Source organism: Nerophis ophidion, linkage group LG18 (genome assembly GCF_033978795.1).
Source record: "Nerophis ophidion isolate RoL-2023_Sa linkage group LG18, RoL_Noph_v1.0, whole genome shotgun sequence".
NCBI lineage: Eukaryota > Metazoa > Chordata > Actinopteri > Syngnathiformes > Syngnathidae > Nerophis > Nerophis ophidion.
Window position 1 is genome coordinate 20,874,201 of NC_084628.1, and position 17,154 is coordinate 20,891,354.

The 17,154-nt window shown below is 41.1% G+C and overlaps 1 protein-coding gene across 1 annotated transcript in view; it reads right to left on the reverse strand.

The window, feature by feature from the left end:
• pak4 (p21 protein (Cdc42/Rac)-activated kinase 4) overlaps positions 1-14,448 on the reverse strand; it is a 73,853-nt gene extending 59,405 nt beyond the window's left edge. The window contains exon 1 of the mRNA XM_061877556.1: positions 14,292-14,448. The gene's annotated coding sequence lies outside the window, so the exon portion shown is untranslated. The remainder of the gene's footprint in view (positions 1-14,291) is intronic.
• Between the last annotated feature and the right edge of the window lie 2,706 nt (positions 14,449-17,154).

A 17,154-nucleotide genomic window follows, 5' to 3' on the forward strand; every position in this document is an offset into this window, starting at 1 on the left:
CAAGCATTTTTTTAATCCTTTTGTCATCCATGGTTGATTATTATTTATCTGTTTTCTACTGAGTTGTTTCCATGGACTATGTTCGTCATAAAGTATTATGAACTTGTTTAAGAAATGTTCATATGCTTCAACAACCTCTTTTTCATTGTACACATTGACACAATTTTGCTTTTCTAGCACAATTTTGAAAGCAATCATCCTCATTTGGACTTCCTCCTGATGGAGCCTGACTTTGATGCAGAAAGATCACATCTGAAGCACTTTGGAGCGTTTAGAAAAAAAAACTTCTTTAGATGAAAAAAAAAAAATCAGATCAGGTATCACTTGAGGGAAGAAAAAATCTGATTTGGTGTGCAATGTAAGCGAGGTCAATATTGTTTATCACTTAAAAGTACATCTCTTTATTTATTTTTTACACCAATAAAAGCTTGCTTACTTGCCAATTTTTTTTTTATTTCTATTAAAAAATTTAAGTTTACTTACTTACTAAAAAAATTTCAGTTGCTTAAACTCATAACTTTGTCAACGTATCGGATCGGGATTCGAAATCGGATTGGCTATGGAGGACAAAAGAATTGGACCAGAGGACGAAAAATGCTGTATCCCTAATATTACGAATAAAATCTTTCTAAATGCCTACTCTCAACCAGGTGACAATTGAGTATCATCACCTGATCCGTTCAGAAACTTATTTAATCAAAGTGAAGTGAAGTGAAGCAAATTATATTATATTATATATAGCTGGTGGGTAAAGTGTCTTGCCCAAGGACACAACGGCAGTGACTAGGATGGCGGAAGCAGGGATCGAACCTGGAACCCTCAAGTTGCTGGCACGGCCAGTCTACCAACCGAGCTATACCGCCTCAAACCGTTGTGAGTACAGGAAGTGACTCACACTTTGCGCATGCGTAGACTAATCATGTCTTCCGGTACTGATCATGTGGCGACAGAGCTCTTATAGTCAGCCAGCAATTAGTGAGGCAAGCTGCTAGCCAGCGATTAGGGTGCTTCTTGTCAGCTAGCGATTAGTGCACCAATTTCCAGCTAATGCTTAGCACACTATCCATCCATCCATTTTCTACCGCTTGTCCCTTACGAGGTCGCGGGGGTGCTGGAGCCTAACTCAGCTGCAGGGTACACCCTGGACAAGTTGCCACCTCATCACAGGGCCGCTTAGCAAACTAGTTTCCAGTTAGCTTCTAACAGCGCTATATGGTATTATTTGAAAAAATCTTAATATTGCACGATTAGAAGGTAACTTCAGGACCACTTTAATCTAAAACACGATCATAATTTTATATGGGAGTTATAAGTAGGGGGGTCCGTACTCTACCTCCACATCATTTTGGGTGTCCTTGGCCTGGCAAACGCTGAAAGACCCATGTTATAAAGTGTAACACTTTGCTCCGCAGGCTTATCTCTATTTTCTTCTCATTATGATTTCTTCCAATGCACGCCAGCGTGTCCAAACTTCCGCAAAACACGCCGGATGTCAGTCTGCCACTGGGCGTGGACTTGGAAATGGTACTTATCAAGGCGTGGGAAAATCCTTGCTGTTCAGTACAATTAAGGAAGAAAGGAATGTCAGTTAATATGTTGCCTAAAAATTGCAGTTGGCTTTAGTAACAGTTTTTACAGTTTAACTATGGAACAGATTATTTGCTTTTCAACTAGAACTGTCAATGTTAAGGCGATAACAGTGTGTTAACTACCGTATTTTCCGGACTATAGAGCGCACCAGTATATAAGCCGAATACAATACATTTTAGGGAAAATAAAGTTCTCCATATATTTGCCGCACCAGACTATTAGCCGCAGATATATACATTGCAAAATAAGTTATTTACACAGAAAGATTTTGTAAATGTTTATTTATATACCATAGTTGTTTGTAACTGGTGTCTGTAACACAGCAGTCAAACGGATGATCTACAAAACAGAAGTCATCGTCATGGGCCCAGTAGCTGCGGACGCAAGCTCTCCAATCAGCTAGACAGACTAACTCCACAGTGACATGTTGGTGATTTTACTAAGGAATTTGTGAAACTGAAACAATACAAAAAAAATGCGATTGTAAGTAGACACTCATAATGGTGCTAGCATGTTTGCTATCGCTAAGGCTAACAAAGCTAGCATCAATACATTACGAAAGCACGTACAAATATGCTTATATGGAATAAACCTCAGCCTCTTGCAGTTATTCTAATTAAAACCTCGATTTCGATTAATCATGCAGCCCTAAGATGCATGATTTATTACCAAAGAAGGTTGAAACATTGTTATGCAGAGATATGTGAATATCATTAAATTGTGCAACATGTAATGTACAGAATATCAGAAGAGTTTATTCAGGGAGAAATATTACAATTTACACTACTTAACACCTTTGACAATCAAACCACAATCATAATAGTCCACATTTGGTGTTATTGCCTGTAAGTGGTATCTAAACACGGTGTATAGCTCATCCTCCGCATTCAAGTGCTCCAACAGCAGGAATAAAAATAACGTATGTATTGCTACAAAATACAAACACTATAGCAAGACAGCGAAGCAACTCAGGTATTTTTTTTTTCAGTAAAGCAAACTAATTGTTCGGTCATGGTAATAAAAACATGACAATTATCTGTCAAGGGTACACTCTTTAATGATGACAATTTATATCTACTATTTCCTATGAGAAAAGTGGATTCTGAATCCATACAAATGAGAAGGACTTGGATTGTATGATATACTAGCCCAGGGGCACATATAGACAAATTGAAAAACACCAGAGGCTACATTGATATTTTTTGTGCAATAAATACATTTAAACTATCCAATATAGCTTATAAGCTTTTCTATTATATGTAACAAGGCAAATAATTAGTATAATATATAAAAAAGCAACACATCTTATTAATAATGAATTAATTTTCAAAATATGCAGAGCATCTACAAACAATGAACTGCATTTCAAAAGCGGCCCCCAAGCAGCACTAGACTATACCGTATGAAACATTTTAATCAGGCACTGAGACGCGCTCCTATGTTCCGAGCAAGCGGCAGCTGTGTTTGTGTCTCTCTGGCTCAGAATGACCCGCAGGTCAAATCACTTCCAACGAACCACAACACACCTCCTGCCATCATGTACACCGCTACCAGCCCACCAGAGGACACCATGTATACTCCCGTATACGAAAGTATTGTCCGATCATTACCTTATAAAATTCGAGGTTGAGACGCATGTTCGTCAAACTAATAATAATAATAACTGCTATAGCAGCCGCAACATTAATACGGCCACAACGACAACTCTTGCTGACCTACTGCCCTCGGTAATGGCACCATTCCCAAAGTATGTGGGCTCTATTGATAACCTCACTAACAACTTTGACGATACCCTGCGCGAAACCATTGATAACATAGCACCGCTAAAGTTAAAAAAGGCTCCAAAAAAGCGCACCCCGTGGTTTACAGAAGAAACTAGAGCTCAGAAATTATTATGTAGAAAGCTGGAACGCAAATGGCGCACGACTAAACTTGAGGTGCACCATCAAGCATGGAGTGATGGTTTAATAACTTATAAACGCATGCTTACCTTAGCTAAAGCTAAATATTACTCAAATCTCATCCACCGCAATAAAAACGATCCTAAATTTTTGTTTAGTACGGTAGCATCGCTAACCCAACAAGGGACCCCTTCCAGTAGCTCAACCCACTCAGCTGATGACTTTATGCAATTCTTTAGTAAGAAAATTGAAGTCATTAGAAAGGAGATTAAAGACAATGCGTCCCAGCTACAACGGGGTTCTATTAACACTGATACGATGGTATATACGGCGGATACTGCCCTCCAAAATAGTTTCTCTCGTTTTGAGGAAATAACATTAGAGGAATTGTTACAACGTGTAAATGGAATAAAACAGACAACATGCTTACTTGACCCTCTTCCTGGGAAACTGATCAAGGAGCTCTTTGTATTATTAGGTCCATCAGTGCTAAATATTATAAACTTATCACTCTCCTCGGGCACTGTTCCCCTAGCATTCAAAAAAGCGGTTATTCATCCTCTTCTTAAAAGACCTAACCTCGGTCCTGACCTCATGGTAAACTACCGACCACCTTCCCTTTATTTCAAAAATCCTTGAAAAAATTGTTGCGGAGCAGTTAAATGAACACTTAGCGTCTAACAATCTATGTGAAACCTTTCAATCCGGTTTCAGAGCTAATCACTCCACGGAGACAGCCCTCGCAAAAATGACTAATGATCTATTGCTAACGATGGATTCTGATGCGTCATCTATGTTGCTGCTCCTTGATCTTAGCGCTGCTTTCGATACCGTCGATCATAATATTTTATTAGAACGTATCAAAACACGAATTGGTATGTCAGACTTAGCCCTGTCTTGGTTTAACTCTTATCTTACTGATAGGATGCAGTGTGTCTCCCATAACAATGTGACCTCGGACTACGTTAAGGTAACGTGTGGAGTTCCCCAGGGTTCGGTCCTTGGCCCTGCACTCTTCAGCATCTACATGCTGCCGCTAGGTGACATCATACGCAAATACGGTGTTAGCTTTCACTGTTATGCTGATGACACCCAACTCTACATGCCCCTAAAGCTGACCAACACGCCGGATTGTAGTCAGCTGGAGGCGTGTCTTAATGAAATTAAACAATGGATGTCCGCTAACTTTTTGCAACAACGCCAAAAAAACAGAAAGGCTGATTATCGGTCCTGCTAGACACCGAACTCTATTTAATAATACAACTCTAACATTTGACAACCAAACAATTAAACAAGGCGACACGGTAAAGAATCTGGGTATTATCTTCGACCCAACTCTCTCCTTAGAGGCACACATTAAAAGCGTTACTAAAACGGCCTTCTTTCATCTCCGTAATATCGCTAAAATTCGCTCCATTCTGTCCACTAAAGACGCTGAGATCATTATCCATGCGTTTGTTACGTCTCGCCTCGACTACTGTAACGTATTATTTTCGGGTCTCCCCATGTCTAGCATTAAAAGATTACAGTTGGTACAAAATGCGGCTGCTAGACTTTTGACAAGAACAAGAAAGTTTGATCACATTACACCTGTACTGGCTCACCTGCACTGGCTTCCTGTGCACTTAAGATGTGACTTTAAGGTTTTACTACTTACGTATAAAATACTACATGGTCTAGCTCCATCCTATCTTGCCGATTGTATTGTACCATATGTCCCGGCAAGAAATCTGCGTTCAAAGGACTCCGGCTTGTTAGTGATTCCCAAAGCCCAAAAAAAGTCTGCAGGCTATAGAGCGTTTTCCGTTCGGGCTCCAGTACTCTGGAATGCCCTCCCGGTAACAGTTCGAGATGCCACCTCAGTAGAAGCATTTAAGTCTCACCTTAAAACTCATTTGTATACTCTAGCCTTTAAATAGACTCCCTTTTTAGACCAGTTGATCTGCTGTTTCTTTTCTTTTTCTTCTATGTCCCACTCTACCCTGTGGAGGGGGTCCGGTCCGATCCAGTGGCCATGTACTGCTTGCCTGTGTATCGGCTGGGGACATCTCTGCGCTGCTGATCCGCCTCCGCTTGGGATGGTTTCCTGCTGGCTCCGCTGTGAACGGGACTCTCGCTGCTGTGTTGGATCCGCTTTGGACTGGACTCTCGCGACTGTGTTGGATCCATTGTGGATTGAACTTTCACAGTATCATGTTAGACCCGCTCGACATCCATTGCTTTCCTCCTCTCTAAGGTTCTCATAGTCATTATTGTCACCGACGTCCCACTGGGTCATTATTGTCACCGATGTCCCACTGGGTGTGAGTTTTCCTTGCCCTTATGTGGGCCTACCGAGGATGTCGTGGTGGTTTGTGCAGCCCTTTGAGACACTAGTGATTTAGGGCTATATAAGTAAACATTGATTGATTGATTGATTGATGTGTTTCTTACAACAGCTTGTCCTTCTACAATCACCACAAACAACTTGTGCTTGAGTGTCTTCAAAATAGTCTCCAGGAGCGGCGAGAACACAAATGTGCTTTGATCAACGATAACTTTTTGCAGACGTTGCTATTGGCCACCTGCATTCATCATAGGGCTGGGCAATATGGCCTTTTTTTAATATTGCGATATTTTTAGGCCATATCGCGATATACGATATATATCTCAATATTTTGCCGCAGCCTTGAATGAACACTTGATACATATCACAGCGGTATGATGATTCTATGTGTCTACAATAAAACATTGTTGCTCATCCTGCATTAATATAAGCTCATTTAAACTTTCATGCAGAGAAGGAAATCACAACCAAGTCAACTTGCCAAAAATGTATTTATTAAAAGTTATTAGCAGGTGACTTTTCAAATGATGCTACATATTAGAAGTAATGCTACTTTTGGTAGCATTGCTTGTGCCCCACACTTGACAAATTAAAGTTGTCTATTCGACATCTTCCCGCTTGAAGCCGAACCACCGCCAGACGATGGACCCCCTGCTGTTTTTCTTGGGAATTAATTCTTCCTTCATTTGTTACCAGATTCGCACCGTCTTTCTCTAGTATTACCCCTCGCAACACTCCGCTAGCATCACAGCTAACGTTAGCCACGCTGCTACCTGTCTGCTCCGTGAGGGCGTATACGTATGTGACGTATGACGTGACAGTATGTGACGTGTGTAAGTTTGTGCTCTTGGTGTCTGTGACAGGGAGACACAAGGAGTGGGAAGAGCTTGTAGTGTAATGCCCGCTGCTAAAAACAACTGCGTGAGAACGTATACTCGAATATTACGATCTAATCATTTTCTATATCGCACAGAGAGAAACTCGTGATATATCGCGTATATCGATATATCGCCCATCCCTAATTCATCATGATGTGACAAGTCTCCTTCTCTGAGCTGTTACTCACCATTGAGGTAAGGAATTTTACAGTTTTTTACGGAATGAGACACCCAAAATGTAAATTAAAATAAAGTAAGTGGGATTTACTATATTAACTACGAACAATAAAACAATGAATATTAACAACATATGAACATCGCTCCTCTTTTACTTCTCAGACCAGCTCCTTCACAGACATTGTTTACAATCAAGCAAAACACAACAAACATGGCAGAGAATATGAATGCAAAGTGTGATATATTATCACTTTTATGCAGAACTTTGGTGTAAAAATCTGCTTCTGCATCTGTTTTTGACAGACGTGTTTCAGGCTGGCCGCGCTAAAAACAAACCCCGCTCACTCTGGTCTGTTCCTAGTCTGAGCTGCTGTGACGTAGATTACCGTAATTACTCGTATGACACCTAAAAGCGCAGATTTCAACCATTGAAATACTTTCAGTATGTGTTTTTTGGTCCCTTTTTTTCCCAGGAACACAAATACCAAAAGTCACAATGTCCGATAGAGTTCTAAAAACGTTATGACAGACCACCCCAAAAAAACGGAATGGAATTTTACATTTTTGTACTGAATAAGACACCCAAAACATAAATTAAAATAATGAAAGTGGGATTTACTATATTAACTATGAACAAGAAAACACTGAATATTAAAGGCCTACTGAAACCCACTACTACCCAGCACGCAGTCTGATAGTTTATATATCAATGATGAAATGTTAACATTGCAACACATGCCAATACGGCCTTTTTAGTTTACTAAATTGCAATTTTAAATTTCCCGGGAGTTTCGTTTTGAAAACGTTGTGTAATGATGACGTGTACGCAAGATGTCACAGGTTTTTAGAAAGTATGAGCGCTGCGCACACACACAGCTAAAAGTCGCCTGCTTTAACCGCATAATTAAACAGTATTTTGGAGATCTGTGTTGCTGAATCTTTTGCAATTTGTTCAATTAATATTGGAGAAGTCCCAGTAGAAAGATGCAGTTGGGAAACTTTAGCCTTTAGCCACACAAACACATGGTGATTCCTTGTTTAAAATTCCTAGAGGTGAAACTTTACTATGGATCAGAGCGCGGTCAAGCGTACATGAATCACGACGGAATATCAACCAGCAGGTTTCGGTGAAAAAATTCTGGTTAAAAAGTCGCTTCTTACCGGAGAAAAGCTGAGCTTGTGCAGTCCATAGCTGCCGTCGACTCCCCTGAGACATTGGCGTCAACACACCCGTGGAGACACCCCTCTGACTATCAGGTAATATTAAACTCACTAAAACACTAGCAACACAATAGAAAGCTAAGGGATTTCCCAGAATCCGTCCCAATGCAATCGCGTTTTTGTTTTTTTTCTAGTCCGTCGCTATCAATATCCTTAAACACGAATCTTTCATCCTCGCTCAAATTAATGGGGAAATTGTCGTTTTCTCGGTCCGAATAGCTCTTTTTGTTGGAGGCTCCCATTAAAATCAATGTGAATATGTGAGGAGCCCCCACACTTGTGACGTCATCGTCTGCGACTTCCGGTAGAGGCAGGGCTTTTGTCTTAGCACCGAAAGTTGCGAACTTATCGTGGATGTTCTCTACTAAATCCTTTCAGCAAAAATATAGCAATATCGCAAAATCATCAAGTATGACACATAGAATGGACCTGCTATCCCCGTTTGAATAGGAAAATCTAAATTCAGTAGGCCTTTAACAACATATGAACGTTGTTCCTCTTTTACTTCTCAGACCAGCTCCTCGATAGACATTGTTTATAATCAATCAAAACACAACAATGTAAAAAACAGCAAAATATGAGTGCAAAGTTTAATAAACACCTACAATTTGATATATTGTCACTTTTATGCAGAACTTTGCTTCTGCATCTGTTTCTGTCACACACGTTTCAGGCTGGCTGCTCTGAAAAAAAACTCCGCCCACTCTGGTTTGTTCCTAGTCTAAGCTGCTGTGACATAGATTACTGTAATAACTTGTATAACCCCCAAAAGTGCAGATTTCATCCATTGAAATACTTTCTATGGTTCAAGACTTACGGTCATTTAAAAACAGCACTGCAAATCATAATGCTGGCTACAGTTTTGATGTTAAAGGTCTAAAAAGCACCCATCCATCCATTTTCTACCGCTTATTCCCTTTCGGGGTGGCGGGGGGCGCTGGCGCCTATCTCAGCTACAATTGGGCGGAAGGCAGGGTACACCCTGGACAAGTCGCCACCTCATCGCAGGGCCAACACAGATAGACAGACAACATTCACACTCACATTCACACACTAGGGCCAATTTAGTGTTGGCAATTAACCTATCCCCAGGTGCATGTCTTTGGAGGTGGGAGGAAGCCGGAGTACCCGGAAGGAACCCACGCATTCACGGGGAGAACATGCAAACTCCACACAGAAAGATCCCGAGCCTGGATTTGAACCCAGGACTGCAGGAACTTCGTATTGTGAGGCAGACGCACTAACCCCTCTGCCACCGTGAAGCCGAGCAGGGCAAATATTTTGACTCGGGGACCACATTGAGAGAAAAAAATGTGTCTGGGGGCCAAGGTCTATGCGTGTATAAATTATATACACACATTTAGCTGTTAAAATCTGCTGTACAATATGTGTTTTGGTCCCTTTTTTTCAGGAACACGAATACCAAAAGTCACAATGTCGAATAGAGTTCTAAAAACGTTATGACAGAACACCTAAAAAACGGAATGGAATTTTACATATTCTCACTGGATATATTAAAATAAAGAAAGTTGGAATTAAAATATTAACTATGAACAATAAAACACTGAATATTAACAACATATGAACGTCACTTCTCTTTTACTTCTCAGACCAGCTACTCGATAGACATCGTTTACAATCGAGCAAAACACAACAAAAATGGTCGCAAAATATGAATGCAAAGTGTAATAAACACCCACAATATGATATATTATCACTTGTGGACAGAAGGTTGCTGTAAAAATCTGTTTCTGCATCTGTTTGGGCTGGCCGCTCTGAGAACAAAACTCGCCCTCTCTTGTTTGTTCCTCATCTGAGCTGCTGTGACGTAGATTACTGTAATAACTTGTATAACACCCAAAAGTGCAGATTTCATCCATTGAAATACTTTTCATAGTTCAAAACTTACGGTAATTTAAAAACAGCACTGCACATCATAATGGTGGCTACAGTTTTGATGTTTAAGATCTAAAAAGCAGAGATAGGCAAATATTTTGACTCGTGGGGCCAAGTTGAGAGAAAAAAAATGTGTCTGGGGGCCAAGGTCTATGCGTGTATAAATTATATATACACATTTAGCTGTTAAAATCAGCTGTACAATATGTGTTTGGGTCCTTTTTTTTTCAGGAACACGAATACCAAAAGTCGCAATGTTGAATAGAGTTCTAAAAACGGTATGACAGACACCTAAAAAAACGGAATTGAATTTTACAGATTCTCACTGAATATATTAAAATAAAGAAAGTCTGAATTACGATATTAACTAGGAACAATAAAACACTGAATATTAACAACATATGAACATCGCTCCTCTTTTACTTCTCAGACCAGCTACTCGATAGACATCGTTTACAATCAAGCAAAAGACAACAAAAATGACAGCAAAATATGAATGCAAAGTGTGATAAACACCCACAATATGATATATTATCACTTGTTGGCAGAACTTTGCTGTAAAAATCTGCTTCTGCATCTGTTTGGGCTGGCCGCTCTGAAAACAAAACCAGCCCTCTCTGGTTCGTTCCTCGCCTGAGCTGCTGTGACTTAGATTACCGTAATAACTTTTATAACACTCAAAAGCGCAAATTTCAACCATTGAAATGCTTTCCATAGTTCAAGACTTACTGGCAGCTCAGTTATCAGAATTTTACTGTAAAAAGCAGTTTTCTATTAACAGGAAAACATATTTATTTTACAATAAAATTTCGCTGAGTTGCCAGTTTTTACCTACAAAAATTGTGGTACTGTTTTTCCTATTTACATTAATATGCTGTAAACTGAGCCTGTAGTTTTTTACCTTCCACACCACAGATTGTTTTGTTTTTTTACATTGTATGTAAAATGAATATAATAATCACATGCATAGGAAATTATGCAATAATATATTTCACTGTTCGAAGCAGCCTTCTGAGGACAAATATAAGTATGATGTGGCCCTCAATGAAAACGAGTTTGACACCCCTGGTGGGGATGGAGTATATAAATACACATATTAGTGTAATATTGTGATATTTATTTACTGTGTAATGTACAAGGTACGTCAAAATGAAAATAATCAGGTGTCCTAATCAGTTGCCTCGGCCACGGGTGTATAAAATCAAGCACTTAGGCATGGAAACTGTTGCTACAAACATTTGTGGAAGAATGGGCCGTTTTTAAGAGCTCAGTGATTTCCAGCGTGGAACGGTCATTGGATGCCACCTGTGCAACAAATCCAGTCGTGAAATTTCCTCGCTCCCAAATATTCCAAAGTCAGCTGTCGGCTTAATTATAAGAAAATGAAAGCGTTTGGGAACAACTGCAACTCAGCCACCAAGTGGTAGGCCACGTAAGTTGACAGAGAGGGGTCAGCGGATGCTGAAGCGCATAGTGCAAAGAGGTCGTCGACTTTCTGCACAGTCAGTTGCTAGAGAGCTCCGAACTTCATGTGACCATCCAATTAGCCCATGTACAGTACGCAGATCGCTTCATGGAATGGGGTTCCATGGCCGAGCAACTGCATCTAAACCAGGCCTGGGCAATTATTTTACTCTGGGGGCTAGATTTAGATAAAGTGTGAAAAAGTGTGTCTGGGGGCCGCTATATCTATTTTTAGGAACACCAATACAAAACCTCACAATAATGATTGAAAGCTAAAAACGTTATGACAGAGCGGCTTAAAAAACGGAGTGGAATTTGAAATTTTTTTACTGAATGAGACACCCAGAACATACATGAAAATAAAGAATGTGGGATTTACAATATTAACTATGAACGATAAAACACTGAATATTGACAACATATTTTACAATCAACCGAAACATAACCAAAATGCAACAAGCATAAGAAATATGAACACGAAGGGTAAAAAAAAAAACTACCAACAATCTGAGATATGTCATAGTGACCAAAGTAACTAATTGGATGACCATTGTAACTAATTAGATGACCATAGTAACTAGTATATCATGCATATTCTAAGGATTGAATGACTTAGTATAGTTCAAGACCTACGGTCATTAGAAAACGTCACTGCACATCATAATGGCAGCTACATCTTCCATCTTAAACATCCAAAACAATTATTTGGGAATGTCCGGCGGGCCAGATTGAAAAGCTAAATGGGCCGCATGCGGCCACCGGGCCTTAATCTGCCCAGGTCTGATCTAAGCCATACATCACCAAGTCCAGTGGCGTTAGGCACATCGCCACTGGACTCTAGAGCAGGGGAGACACGTTCTCTGGAGTGATGTATCACGCTTTTCCATCTGGCAATCTGATGGACGAGTCTGGGTTTGGAGGTTGCCAGGAGAATAGTATATTTCGGACTGCATTGTGCCGAGTGTGAAATTTGGTGGAGGAGGACTTATGGTGTGGTGTTGTTTTTCAGGAGTTGGGCTTGGCCCCTTAGTTCCAGTGAAAGGTACTTTGAATGCTCCAGTATACCAAAAAGTTTTGGACAATTCCATGCTCCCAACCTTGTTGGAACCGTTTGGAGCAGGTCCCTTCCTCTTCAACATGACTGTGTACCAGTGCACAAAGCAAGGTCCATAAAGACATGGATGACTGAGTCTGGTGTGGATGAACTTGACTGGCCAGAACAGACTCCTGACCCGAACCCGATAGTACACCTTTGGGATGAATTAGAACGGAGACTAAGAGCCAGGCCTTCTCGACCTAACCGATGCGCTTTTGTAAGAAAGGTGGAAAACTCCTATAGACACCCTCTCCAAACTTGTGAGCAGCCTTCCCAGAAGAGATGAAGCTGAAATAGATGGAAAAGATGGACCGACATAGTCGTGAACCCTATGGGTTAGGAATGGGATGGCACTTCAAGTTCATATGCGAGTCAAGGGAGGTGGTATATTTAGGAGTGTATGGAAACAATGTGGGCTTCACGGTGAAAGAGGGGTTAGTGTGTCTGCCTCACAATACGAAGGTCCTGCAGTCCTGGGTTCAATCCCAGGCTCGGGATCTTTCTGTGTGGAGTTTGCATGTTCTCCCCGTGAATGTGTGGGTTCCCTCCGGGTACTCCGGCTTTCTCCCACTTCCAAAGACATGCACCAGTGGATAGGTTGATTGGCAACACTAAATTGGCCCTAGTGTGTGAATGTGAGTGTGAATGTTGTCTATCTGTGTTGGCCCTGCGATGAGGTGACGACTTGTCCAGGGTGTACACCGCCTTCCGCCCGATTGTAGCTGGGATAGGCGCCAGCGCCCCTCGCGACCCCAAAAGGGAATAAGCGGTAGAAAATGGATGGATGGAAACAATGTAAACATGAACCCAACCCACCCCACCACAAGGGGGCCTTGATGATGGTCCAGGTGAGGAAGTACAACCCCCCATCTTCCACGCCTCCCAGGAATGTTTATTATCCCCAGCACTAATCACGGGAGCCTGCTGACAAACCCAACAGTCTGCTCAGCGTCATCCCCAATCTTGCCCACACCTTTAATCCCCCTCCGGGTGACAACGAACGACGCCAGTCGGCGGTCAAGGAGCGTCAACATGGCCGCGGTCGAACCACCTTGCCCGGAAGTGACCACTTCACAAAGCCTGGGTGACGGGCCCAACTTCGAGTCAAAAATGTGTGGAAGTATAGTTTAGTCGGTGCTTCACGGTGAAAGAGGGGTTAGTGCGTCTGCCTCACAATACGAAGGTCCTGCAGTCCTGGGTTCAATCCCAGGCTCTGGATCTTTCTGTGTGGAGTTTGCTTGTTCTCCCCGTGAATGCGTGGGTTCCCTCCGGGTGCTCCGGCTTCCTCCCACTTCCAAAGACATGCACCTGGGGATAGGTTGATTGGCAACACTAAAAAAAAAAATGGCTCTAGTGTGTGAATGTTGTCTGCCCGATTGTGGCTGAGATAGGCACCAGCGCCCCCCGCGACCCTAAAAGGGAATAAGCGGTAGGAAATGGATGGATGGAGTAGAGTTTAGTCTGGGGCTACTTTGTCGTCAATGACTCTGGCTGCCGCAGCTGCAGTTATTTCAGGAAGCGTCTCGTCTGCGTAAACGTACAATTAACCGGCTGCTCGGAAGATCAACCTGTAACTCCTTCGAGTGACATAAAGCGATGTCTTACCGGAAATGAGTAACTTTAAGAGAGCGGGCTCGCTAGCGGCTAACGTTAGCATGAGCTAGCACGTCAACGGGAAGGGAACAGCAGAGAGCTCCAACTGAAGTTACCAACGGAACAACACAAAAAAAGCCCACACTCACCACACGAATCCCCAAGTGAAGCGACTCGGGCGCCGCAGAGACCGAGGAGGAGCCCCGGGTCACTTTAAAAGGGTGGAAGCGGACTGAGTGAGCGTACTAAACAGCCCCAAGTCTCACTTTGCCGACGCCATGTTGGAACAGTCGGGGAGGGGGTTGGGGGGGGGGGGGGGGGGCGACATCCGGGAATCTGCGAGCCGTTGCTACGGCAACCAAGGGGGTCAATGTGGAGGGCAGTGAGTGAGGTAACACACTATCGCAGTGGTTCTCAAATGGGGGTACGCGTACCCCGGGGAGGGGGTGGGGGGGGGGGGGGGGGAAGTTGAAGGTATGCCAAGGAGTACTTGAGATTTTTAAAAAATATTCTAAAAATAGCAACAATTCAAAAATATTTTTTAAATATTCAACAAAATATGAATGTAAGTTCATAAAATGTGAAAATAATACAACAATGCAATATTCAGTGTTGACAGCTAGATTTTTTGGACATGTTCCATAAATATTGATGTTAAAGATTTCTTTTTTTTGTGAAGAAATGTTTAGAATTAAGTTCATGAATCCAGATGGATCTCTATTACAATCCCCAAAGAGGGCACTTTAAGTTGATGATTACTTCTATGTGTAGAAATCTTTATTTATAATTGAATCACTTGTTTATTTTTCACCAACATTTGAGTTATTTTTATATATTTTTTTCCAAATAGTTAAAAAAAGACCACTACAAATGAGCAATATTTTGCACTGATATACAATTGAATAAATCAGGAACTGATGACATAGTGCTGTATTTTACTTCTTTATCTCTTTTTTCAACCAAAAATGCTTTGCTCTGATTAGGGGGTACTTGAATAAAAAAAAAATGTTCACAGGGGGTACGTCACTGAAAAAAAGTTGAGAACCACTGTTTGACTATCATGTTGTTTTGTTGTGTTGAAACTTGTTTGATCACAATTTGACTTAATTTTGTCATGGGGCGGCATGGCGTAGTGGGTAGAGCGGCCGTGCCAGAAACCTGAGGGTTGAAGGTTCGCTTCCCACCTATAAACATCCAAATCGCTGCCGTTGTGTCCTTGGGCAGGACACTTCACCCTTGCCCCCGGTGCCGCTCACACTGGTGAATGAATGATGAATGAATGAATGGTGGTGGTCGGAGGGGCCGTAGGCGCAAACTGGCAGCCACGCTTCCGTCAGTCTACCCCAGGGCAGCTGTGGCTACTGATGTAGCTTACCACCACCAGGTATGAATGAATGATGGGTTCCCACTTCACTGTGAGCACTTTGAGTATCTGACAATAGAAAAGCGTGATATAAATCTAATCCATTATTATTATTATTATTATTATACATCGTTTTTTTTTTTTCAATTTCCACATTTCAAACAACCTTCTAGTCCATGCCTGGGCAATTATTTTGACTCAGGCCCAAATTTAGAGAAAAAAAATGTGTTTGGGGGCAGGTATATCTATTTTTAGGAACACTAATACAAAACCTCTCAATAATGTCTGATTGAATGCTAAAAACGTTATGACAGACCGCCTTAAAATACGTAATGGAATTTCAAATGTTTCTATGAGGGTGGAAACACGGAATATTGACAACACATTAACGTCACACCCCCTTTTAATCGACATATTTTACAATAGGGGTAGGGAACCTATGACTCTAGAGGCAGATGTGGCTCTTTTGATGACTGCACCTGGCTCTCAGATAAATCTTAACTGACATTGCTTAACACGGTAAGTAATGAATAATTCCGCTTGAAATCACAATGTCAAAAATAACGTTCAAAATATGAAACAATCTCATGCATTTTAATCCATCCATCCGGTTTCTACCGCACCTATTCAAGAAGTTGCATTAATGGTAAGAAGTATTTTATTTATTGTTGGTTAGCTTCAGAATAAAAATGTTATTAAAAAGAACAAGAGACTTATTATACTCAAAAAATGTTGGTCTTACTTAAAAATTCACATGTTATTAAAAAGAACAAGAGACTTATTATACTCAAAAAATGCTGGTCTTACTTAAAAATTCACACATTTAGTTGTATTCAGTCTTAAAAAAAATATCATATGGCTCTCACGAAAATACTTTTTTAAAATATTTGGCTTGTATGGCTCTCTCTGTCAAAAAGGTTCTCGACCCCTGTTTTACAATCAAGTGAAACGCATCAAAAATGCAAAAAACTGTGAAACATGAACGCCAAGGGTACAAAATAAACCCACCTAAAATCTGGTTATCGCTGAATGTCCCCCAAGGATCAATAAAGTACTTTATATTTTATCATATTTTATTATATATATCACTAAGCTTTAGAACTTTGTTGGGAAAATATCCTTCTGCGTCTGTGGAAACGCTTCCCGCCCACACTGCTTGGTGGCTGGTCTGAGTTGCTGTGACGTAGATGAACATAGTAACTAATTAGATGACCATAATACCTAATTAGATGACCACAGCATCTAATTAGATGACCATAGTAACTAGTATATCATGCTCAAGCGCAGATTCCAAGCATTGAAATACTTTGTATAGTTGAAGACTTACGGTCATTAGAAAACATCACTGCACATCATAATGGCAGCTACACTTTCCATCTTAAAGATCTAAAAAAAATATTTGGTAATGTCCGGCGAGCCGGATTTAAAAGCTCAACGGGCCGAATGTGGCCCCCGGGCCTTACTTTGCCCAGGTCTGTTCTAGTCCTACTTTCAAAAAATATATTGTATTCTTTTTAATTGGAGTTTGTCTCTTTAAGGGTGTTTTTTAACATGAAGGATAAGTTTTGTGGTGTTAGATTACGAGATACAAAGATACACGCTTGCTCGGTTCTGGTCATGTTGCAACATGTGCCTTATGTAAAAAGAGG